The following is an 11361-nucleotide window of genomic DNA, read 5'->3' as shown; positions in this document are numbered from 1 at the left end:
GGATGCATTTTGTCTCCATACCTTTTCAATCTGTATGCAGAACAGATCATCTGAGACGCTGGGCTGTACGAGGAGGAATGTGGCATCAGCATCAACAACCTGCATTATGCAGATGACACAATGTTGCTTGCTTAAACTGAGGAGGACCTGAAGTGCTTGCTGCAGAAAGTCAAGGACTGCAGTCTTCAATATGTATTGAAGCTCAACATCAAGAAGAGAAAGATTCTCACCACTGGGCCAATTGGCAACATCAGTATGGATGGCAAAGAGATTGATATAGTTAACAGTTTTAGTTTACTTGGTTCCACAGTCAACACTCTTGGTAACAGCAGCCAGGAAATCAAGAGATGAATTGCATTGGGAAAGTCAGCTGTGAGGGACCTCCAAGCCTCTTACCACACACCAGGCGTTGTCAACCATATCGTATAGTATCTTTCTACTCCATCTCTAACCTCTCACTACCAACCAGTTTTTGTTACTCTTTAAAAAACAAAACAAAACAAAAAAAAACACACATACACACACAACCAGAAACACAAAAACCCAAACAAACAAAAAAACCTCCTCCTCTTTTCCTGTTACATTTCAATTGCCTGTCACTTCAAAATAATGTAGAAGTTTAAAACTCATCATTACTTGCTTAATTTCCAATAAACTTCCTATTCCTAAATAATTGAATACTCTTTTGTTGTCCAGTCCCTCCTACCCACTTTCACAAACCCACCCGGCTCAAACTTCTTAGCCTCCAAAGGATACAGAGTATTCCCTTCCAAGACCCTACTGTCTCTCCTCACAGTAATATATGTCAGTGTTCAGTTAACTCCCACCACTAGAAGTCTAACAGTCAATCAGCACATAGCCACTGAAAGCCTGAAGCCTTCTGAAATTGTTAATCAAATTCTCTCCTTTCATGGCTTTATTAGTTTCCTCACATACTGAATTCCTATGTTTTCTTTACTTATAAAGCCTCTTTATGATACAGCAAAGGCCATCCTCACAAAGTCCCTTAAATTCACCCTATATAGTTAAAAAGGCTTTCTCAAACCCCAATACTTCCTTCTATAGTTCCCACCCTTTACTTTACCAAATTCATTTAAACCTCTCCACTTGTTCACTGATAGAAATGCTGTCACTGTTTCAGCTCAACCTCTTGGACCCACCTTGACTCACTGTATACCCATCTATACAGCTTGACATTACTGCACAGGGGTGGCAACCTTGCTTATGAGCTCTAGCAGCCGCAGCTATTCTCACTGAAGAAGCACTTAAACTCATCTTAAAAAGCCCCCTACAACACCATAACAAGATAAAGTTTAATAACCCAGTTAAAAAATGGGCACAGGATATGAACAGACACTTCACCAAAGAAGGCATTCAGATGGCAAACAAACACATGAAGAAATATTGAAAATCCGTAGCTCTAAGAGAGATGCAAATCAAAACAACTGTGAGATATTATATCACCCCAGTAAGAAAAGCAAAATTTAGCAGAACAGCAAACATCAAATGCTGGTGAAGTTGTGGAGAACATGGAAATCTTCTTCACTATTGGTGTGAGTGTAATATGATGCAACCACTATGGAAGGTTGTATGGTGCTTTCTCAAAAAGTTGGAAATAGAGATATCATTTGACCCAGCAATTCCACTACTGGGAGTTTACCCTAAAGAGCCATAACTGCCACTCAAGCAGATATATATACAACTATGTTTATTGTGGCTTTGTTCGCAATCACAAAGAGCTGGAAACAACACAAGTACCCATCAAAAAATGAATGGCTAGAGAAGCTCTGGTATATTCACACAATGCAATACTATGCAGCCTAGAAAAACAAGGAACTCATGAAATATTATGCAAACTGTGTGACCATGGAGGACATTATGCTGAATGAAATATCTCAGTCACAAAAGGACAAATATTGCATAGGGCCAATGTTGTAAAATGGGACTGACGTCAGGGCTGAAGGAAGAGACAAAAGGAGGGAAGGAACAATATATACTACATTGAAACAGATGAGGAAGAACTGTTTAAAAGGAATATATGAAGGTGTATTCCTGTCGTTACAGAAGTCCAGAGAGAAGGTTGCGTAGTGGAGTTGACTTGGGGATGGGGGGAGGAATTCCATAATAGTGAAAGAGTTTTTCTTTCTTTTCAAGGAGAAGAGTGAATTGGGGAGGACAGAGTGGAGAGGGTGAAAAGTGCAACAATGAATGACTGGAAATCCTAAGTCTCTGTAAACTTTCATTAAAATTAATTTTTTAATAAACCTCCTACAATTTATCTCAAACCAGAGACTTTGAGATCTACTTTCACATTGTTTTCTATCTTTATGTCCTCCTAAGCAGATACAGAAACTCTACATAACTTTTCCTCAAATATCCTGGTATTTTCCTCTCTCAATCACCGTCACTCAATCCATTCACCCCTACTTTCAATAAACATATCAACTTTTTTTTTTTAACTCACAGCTGTCCTGAAGTCATTGAAGACATGAATTCTATACTTCCCTCTTTATCTGCGCAACACATCCCAAATCCAGTCCATACTCTGTAGATGTCAGCTCTTGTATAACCTCTCAAGGTCCCTTCAGGCAGCCTTTGGTGTGGTTTCCATCATCAACGTGTGGAAAGCAGCAAAACTTCCTGAGGGCACAACCTCACAATAGGCAGAGCTTTTTGCCCCAACAAGAGCCCTACATCTAGCTACAGGACTGACAGTCAACATTTACAACAAATTCTCAATATGTCTTTTATCGCTCATTGCCACTCTGCTATTTAACACAAGCAAAACTTTAAAACAACAGAGTAGAATATATAGCAAAAACTTCAGGCTTGCAACAACAACAACATCCTGACCACACACCCCCTCACATCAACTCAGAGGCCACATGCCTGAAAATAATTAAAAATTTAATTTGACACATATGACAACCACAAAAAATAAAAGTTATCTTCTATCTATAGTAAATACCTTAACTGAATAAGTTAAAGCCTTCCCCACCTGGGCAAGAAATAGCAGAAAAAGTCACTGAAGACTTAGTCCAGTATATCATCCCCAGGTTTGGGCTCACTACCTCAATAAAATCAGACAATGGTCCTAGATTAGTCTCCAAAGTCACCCAGCATGTATCCTCTAGTATAAGAGTATCTGCTAAAAGCTGTACATACCATATCACCTCCAGTCTTCAGGCAAAATAAAGCACATACATAGACTCATTAAGCCCTATCTCACTAAACTGACTGTCATGTTACACAGGTCTTAAGTTAATTTACTTCCTAATGCCTTAGCTCATATCTGAACAACACTCTCTTCACTGTCTTTTTTAAACCCCTCCAACTGATGCACAGCCAACTATTTCTTCTAAACCATAACCAACTCACCAAACCCCTTCTTTTAGCATTATGCCCTGTCTCTCCTTCCTTAAACAATTACTCTAAAAACACTAAGACTATTGCATACCCAGAGCCTCGTCTAAAATTCTGGACCAAGTCACTAAAGTCACTTCAAGAAACACCATCTCATCAAATGGCATGCACTCAAGCCTTTCCTACCACGCTGAAGCAGGCCTTGTGCAGTCATCCTGACCACCCCAACAGCTATTAAGGTCATGTGTGACCACTATTGACACCACGTTTCTCAAATCAAACATGTGCCCCTCACTGAGCAATTTTCCACACCTCTTAAATGGTATGTCTTACTACTCTTTGCATCATTCAGCACTAAGCCCTAAAAAACTTCCACACAGCAGACTACTCCAACCATACACCTCATTAGCTCAGCAGATTACTCTCAACAAAAATACCAAGCAACAATCAGCATTTCAATTCATGCAGAATCCATAACATTTATAATACCAGAGATTTCTATCAAACAAACAAACCCTCCTACCTTTATATCTCAAATCCCTGGCATGCCCAGGGGTAAGCAAGCGAGAGTTAAAGAAACACTATGTCTTACTAGATATAGTCCCTCGCCCTCTAGCACAATACACATAAGCAAAGAATATGCTTTGGATGCCAATTCCCAAGTATAAGTCTCCAATGGCATTCATTCTCCAAGCTAAGCAGACGATAATAGTACAAGTCTTTGGAGAGCCACAAACTATGAAGGCCCAACTTGATTCCAAATTATCCAGAGCACCTGCACTTTACTATTCCTTAACCAAAGTCTAATGGTAACCAACCTTTCCCATTGTTTCCTGTGTGCCCCTTTACAATAACCTTTGCTAGCAGCAGTACTAATCAATTTCTCTAGACCACACTCCACCAAAACACCTCAAGACATTCTATCAGCCCATACTGAGTGTTCCACAATAAAAGGACGCACTCCTTTCTTGCATCTAGCAACCTCAGCAGCAGAACATGAGAACTTTATACACAATGTTAGCATAAACAAGCATACTACAGCTGAACCAGGACAACACTTTTAGTGTAATAAGACTATACAGAATTCAACCACAAGCCTTGTACCAAATAAACTAAAAAACCCATTCCTAAATTATTATTTCTCTAAGACCAATAATAATCACAAGTGTATTGTTATTAATCGTTCCATGTTTTCTTAAGTTCTATTCACAGGATCAAGGAGATGACCAAATTAATTCTTCCCTAGCCACTAATCCTGGACTGACTCGATCCAGCCCCAGTTCTTCACCCCTGTTCAGCAGGAAGTAGCCAAAAGAAGGATATGTTGCCTTGTTTTATCACTAAAGAGGCTGAAATGTTATGTCTGGGCAAAGGGGACCAAAGGAAAGAACGAAGCCTTGAGAACTCAAATACTGATGGCCTTGCATTTGCTGATAAGAAGAGTAAATGGCCTTGCCTGCCTGGCTGAGCTAGCTTGTGAACTGTAAATCAGAGTGGAATGTCCCTCCCTAAAGCCTCTGTTTATAAAAATCCTCACCAGTAAGTTCACAGTGTGATTTCTCCCATTCTGCATCTCCAGAACGAAGAACTCACCCGGGAGCTCTCCTCATCTCATTAATAAAGTTGTATTAAGCTTTCTCTTGTTCTCTCTGGTTTCTTAAGTCTGCTAACTTAACAGATTTCTCCCTGAAAAACATGCCACTCAGGGAAGCTCACTCAGCTGTGGGACACAGATTAACAGGCCTCATAACAGAATAATTTGAGCACAAGATGAGGTGTAGAAAACGTCAACATGTAACCTATGAGTTTGAAGTAATTAGGACCGGTGGCAATCAAATCACACTGGCTATCTCAGGCAGACAGTGTAAGTTGAGAGCAGATGTGGATCAAACCATTTTATATGACCTGAGGGCAAAACAGAATTCCACAATCATCTCCAATGCAGTGGAGAGACCGAAGGCACAGCAAGCTGTGGTCTAAAGGGCCTCCTCCCTTCAGCATTTCACTCAGCAGCTGCCCTAAGCTGACTCAGGTGTCACCAGCTCCTGAGGCTATAGAGCTAAAGTGATTGTGAGACCCCTTCTATGCTTACTGTGTGGCTCCATGAAAGTTATCTTGGGGGCCCAAGGCATTGACTTGAAAGAAGAGACAAAGCAGAAAATTACTGTGAAAAAAAGACATCTGCCACCATATATATAACTATGAGACTTCTATCAATAACATCAGGTAAGGCAACTCCCTGCTTCTCCCCAACTCGGGTCTAATAAATTTCTCCTTCCAGAGTGACCCCTGCTTTTCTCATCCTGGCTGCTTCACTAATTCCAGGCCCTGGGAGGATAAGGGATAAAGTTCAGCCCATCCGGCTCTGCAGGGCCGCAGGTTCTCAATGACTAAGACTTTGTTTTTTCCTTCATCAGCTGAACATGAGGCCCAACTGACTGCAGCAGTGACCTGCTCCCCCTGCCTGGAGAAAGTGACCAGGTGAGGCCAGGGCAGGTGTGCCGTGTGGCTGGCTGGTGAGGGATCACTGAGGATGAAAAAACTAGCAAGCTGCATAGGGTGTATCTCATTGTGCAGCAGGGTTTCAAATGTAAGCTCTGCTCCAAGAATTATGACAATGCCTCAGAGTTGTGACCAGGGGATCAAAAGAAAAATAAGGCCTTCTTTAAGGTGAGATATTACATTATTCTGGCTTGGCTTTGAGGAGAAGGATGTTTCAGGAAGATCTGGAATCTGATATTCTTTGCTAGCAATAGGGTGATGCTTTCAACCACTTTGATGGATACCAAAGAGAAATATATTGAAAAGACACATTCTATGAGCTTACCATAGGTAAATCAGAAAAGTGTCCATCATAGAAAGATGAAAGATTGGCTCCCTGTCCCACCGCAAAGATCCTTAGGGTACAACTTCCACTCAGGTACTAACTTTTAGTTTGTGGTTTGAACCTATCCAAAGGTATTTCATAAACTTCATAGGCAGAAATCCCAATGAGCATTTCAGGCAATAGCGTCAGGGATTACTATGAACTGGAATGATTGACAGAAACTTATTTGGATTTTTTTTTTTTATAACATTGACGTGGTAATGTTGGCCTCACAAAAGGGAATACAAAACAGAAAAAAAACCCAAACCCTGTTCCGTCATGTGCAAAAATAAAACCCCTGATAACTCAAGAGCTTGTAATCACCTGGCTAATGTACTGTCTTCTATTTAGACTTCCTGTCTGTTTTTTTAAGTGGTAGCATATAACAAAAGGTTCCAAAGCTGCTTTCCCCCCCGCCCCCGGTATTAACAGTAAAGACTTATTGAGCTGTATCTTAGTACAGATGCTGGGGCTTGCCCATGGTGTTCCTGATGTACAAAGCCCAAATATTCTGCCAATTCTTCTTTAGCAGTGAAACCAGAAAGTTGACAGCCAGGTGGATGTTATAAACAAGTTCATCATCTGTCATCTTCACATGGCCAACAGCCACTGCCAGACATAGGATGTTTTTCATCTGGAATTTGATGGTGGACTTCACCTCGTCTACTTTTGCCACCATGTTCTCATTGTGGGTCAGCAGAGAAGGGAACTTGCCAGCCTTATTTAGCCCCAGACCTAGGATTTTGGGGATCTGCTTGATCAGGGATTCAGAGACCAAAAAGGCATCATACTTCTTGGCCTGCTTTTTCACCAGTTTCTTATTTATTTATTTATTCTTTAGTTTTTTCAGGACTTCGATGTCCATGTGGGGGATATACAAAACATTGGTTTCATCCCCAAGAACACACACTGAGAAATTGGGGAATGGGGTGGACTTAATCCTGACGGTCCCCTAAAATGCTTGTCCTTCTTAGGGTCATAGTTCTTCAAACTGATCCTCAGCTCCACCATCTCCAAAAACTTTCTTCATTTGCACTGGTTCCATGCAGGACTTCCCACACCGCCTCGTAGAGGGTGTCTCAAGAGACTTTGCTGCTCCTGGATCCTAGCATTACAGTAACTGGAAAAGAGCAACAGGTTCCACAGCTTCTTAAAAGGAGAGGGTCTTAAACTAGAGGAAGAAGATGGTCACAACTTAAACATGAAACAAAAATAATGTCAAGGATCAGAATTCGACAGCTGGGTTTCCTGAGATGACTGAAACCTCACTCATATCATGCAAAATAGAGTCTCCTGAAAGTGAAGGCACAGAGGACTAGCAGAGGAATTAACTCAGTTTCTTCTCTCTGTTCTTAGGGAGACACTGGAGGACCTCTCTTATGCCAAAATGTGGTCTGGTGCATTGCCAGCGATATAAATTTAAATGGCACTGCCCCATGCCTCTTCACCAAAATCTCCACTTTCTTGCTCTGGATAAAAGAAACTATCAAGTTGCTCCAATGGGAAGAATCACTTTGCGTCCCTCTATGTTTGATCATCTTGTCTTATTGGTGAGAACCTCAATAAATGTGTCTTAACTGAGAGGAAATGCTTGTGTTTTGGTTACTCCCTGGTCTTCTTTACACACAGCCATTCTAGATGAGGAAGCTCTGGAGGCCTTCTGGATAAGGTGCTTCATTGCCAAACCAAAGGTAGGAGCTATGAATCCACTAACTTCTCTGAGGGAGAAGATGGACAATCATCTGTGCAATTTATACCCTATGAATATTCACTAGAGGATCTCGTATGTGTCAGTACTGGCTCAAAGATTATTAAATTAGGACTTATATTTTTTCCTTTTTTTGTTTTCAATCATACTTCTGGCAGGCCTAGAATATGATCAAGATCTGCATCCATTTCGCCTACCTTCCCTAATAAATCCACAACCCATACGCAACAAATCATCGAGCTCATTCTTAAACCTTCGTATCTCTTTGGCCTTTTTCATGGCTAAGGCATAACAACTTAAGTAGGAGACTCAAACTTCTCAGTTTCTGTGCTCAGATCAACTTCTAGCCTCTGCTCCCTGTGCTTCATGACAGAGAGAAAGTCAGTCCTTATGGGATTCAGAAGGACAAATGGGTCCATCCAAAGTCTGCAGCTAGAAAAAGAACAAAGCATTTCTCCGTCTTATAGTCAAGGAAGGTGGCTATTTTGAAGGATAAGTCCCTTAAAAAGCTCTTCATTCTCCCCTGGTATTCACAGCCTTACTGTTAGGACTGCAAAGCCCTTTCCTTCCTCTCCCGGAATGGCTACTAAAACTATCCAATCACAGGAAACAGCAGCTGTGCTTTTTCTATCAAAGATGAGAAACTGCTTTATACCCCTATCCCAGGAATAGTTATCTGAGACCCCAGCCCACTTTCCTATCTTGTAGGAAATATCTGTGGGCATCCCTTTCCCCAAGTTCATTGTAAGAGAATATGAAACCCATCTGTAACTTTTACTGTAGGTTCATCTGCTTGAGAGTCAGCCATGAAGTTTCTCCCAAACAAAATTAATTTCTTGGAGTAACTGGGTTCTGTCTTTCCTCAGCTACCTTACATTTGTGGTGCCAAAACCCAGAAAGGACACCTGTCAGGAGACAACAAACTCTGATTTTCAACTTTCCCTGTCTCTCTTTTTCTGTCTTTCTGTCTCAAACTCTCTCTCTCTCTTTTCTCTATCTCTCTTCAAGCCTAACCCACCGAAACTAGAAAGCTCTCCCACGCTGTCTGCATTGGACTAAATTAAGAGAGAAACAACTTAGTCTGCTATTGCCTTCGTAAATGGAAAAGGGATTTTACAACCACCTTCCCTCTGTAACTTGATTTGTGCCACTATTAGAACCTCTACTTGGAATATTATTGCTTTTTAATTTTTGACTCATGTACTTTTAACTTGTTAGTTAAATTTATATCTTTTAGGCTGAAACACTTCCATGATACATCTTCAGGGATATGAACATGTACAGCTAAGCACAATTGATAACAGTGAATCTAAATTCCATAAGCACAATTGATAACAGTGAATCTAAATTCCAAAATCAATCTCCATAGTAGTCTATGTGTTTCCTACTGCCAAAGGGGCCCTTTAGAGTAGTGAGAGAAGATCTTCACCCTGAAACCCACAGCATCCCTTTTCAGCAGGAAGTAGCTAAGAGAATACGCCATCCCCTTTTCCTTATGAATCAGGGTGAAGTTTCTCTCAGGGAGGAGTGATAGGGAATGGCAAAGGACACACTGACAAAGGAGATTAATCAGAACTGGCTTCGACAAGCACTGTGGCAATTGGACAATTAAAACAGACATTCGGCGGGGGAAGAAGAAGAACTGGGGAGGAGGGTAGAGAAAACAGTGCAACAATGAATGAATGAAAACCCAAAATCTCTGTAAATGTTCACTAAAACTAATAAAATTTAATAATAATTTTTTAAAAAAGACACACTTGCCAAGGGTAGAGAGAAAAAAACAATGAAAAGGGTTTTTGCTAAAATCTCAATTTGAGGTTTTCTGGAAACTCTGTGAAATTGGCTTCCATGTCTCCTCAGTGTAAACCGTCCCTCTCACTCCTGGCCTAAAGGCACCTGGGAAGTGCTGGATCACCCTAATTTTTTTCACTCCTCCATGGGGTTGATCTGCCTCCTGATTGCCCCTCTTTGAACACCCTTCTCCAAGATTTCTGCCTCTTGCCATTGTTGGCCTTTCAAACAACACCAGAACAATTTGGAGTAATTTGCAGTGGCTCTCCTCTCTCAGATCTCTAGCTCCAATTAGATGCATAAAAACTCTGGTGCCAGAACAGGAAATCTGTCAGCCACTTAGGCCAGTCTCTGATGATTTGGGGAATGCGCATGATGAGAGTAGACCTTTTCCTCATGAGGAAAAAAGGAAACAAGGGATGCCTTGTTGTCTTTTATTCTTTCTCCCTCTCTCTCTGGGAACCCCAATTGCTGATCCCTTCCCCAATCAGGGGAGCCAGCCAGTCCCGCCCTTTTCCTGACACTACACTGTGGTGTCTCCTAAGCTCCCTTTATACCCTTTTATTGAAAGACATCATTAAACCCAAAAGGCATGTATTCTTTTTAATACATTATGGGAACATTATCAATTAGATAATGGATCTCAATGGCCTGAAAATGAAACATTCACTGTCAACATTATCAGAGATCTTGGTATTTTCTGCCATCAGAGTGCCAAATGGCTGGAAATCCCCAATATTCATTCCTTCTTTCCTGTCTGCTTTTGTCCTTCCACAACACTAAAGTTTACTCTTCCCTTACTATTTTGTTAACAGATTATTTTGTTCTCTTACTATATAAAAATTAAAATACAGTTGAACAGTTGAAAACATTTTGTTTATAAATATTTGAGGCTTATTCTCTTAAAAGTTCTTTAATTAAAGAAAGAAAACAAACTACCAGCAGGTTGTTGTGAGGCTGAGGAGCTGTGAGGATCTAGGATGGGATACAGAACTTGATCAGGACAAGGAAGGTGTCTGCCCAGGCATCTTTGTATGTGGACAGTCCCTTAACTGTACAGAGGTGTTCACATCCTCTATGATTCAGCTTGGCAATAAGTGTCAAAATAAATGTAAAGTGAGTAATGCATCCTTGTGGGAGAGCAGTGTAATGCTGAAACTTGATTGAGTTTTCAATATGAATTTTTTCTTACTCATAGAAATTAATTATTGTTTTGCTTCTTGGCATGAGAGAAATGGTTTTAATTACTTTTGTATCTTCTGTCAATTGTCTTTGTAAGAATAATCTGATTTCCAGTTGGCAAGGAGAAGCTAGGGGGTAGACTAAAACCTACTGAACTTTTAAATGGTGGTAATGTGGTTATTTACGTGGGAAGGAAAGAGACCCCCAAATAAGTAAAAGCACTTCGGAAAAAAAAAATGAAGTATGAGGGAAAGAACTATCTGAATTATAAATCTACTACACACTGATGTTGTTGTTGTTATGTGCCGTCGAGTCGTTTCCGACTCATAGCGACCTTATGCACAACAGCCCTAAACCCTGCTGCATCCTGCGCCAACCGCACCGCCTCTGACACACCCATCCCGATTACCCCAGTCACCGAATCAATCCATCTCATAGAGGGTCTTCCCCT

The 11361-nt window shown here is 40.9% G+C and overlaps 1 pseudogene; it reads right to left on the bottom strand.

Annotated features, from left to right (window-relative positions):
• Positions 1-6683: 6683 nt before the first annotated feature.
• Positions 6684-7341, bottom strand: LOC102859035 (annotated as a pseudogene).
• Positions 7342-11361: the final 4020 nt, after the last annotated feature.

Source organism: Elephantulus edwardii, unplaced genomic scaffold, assembly GCF_000299155.1.
Source record: "Elephantulus edwardii isolate Elephantulus edwardi_28Jun2011 unplaced genomic scaffold, EleEdw1.0 scaffold00084, whole genome shotgun sequence".
NCBI lineage: Eukaryota > Metazoa > Chordata > Mammalia > Macroscelidea > Macroscelididae > Elephantulus > Elephantulus edwardii.
The sequence above is the reverse complement of the archived record's forward strand: the minus strand, read 5'-3'. Positions and strand labels throughout refer to the sequence as shown.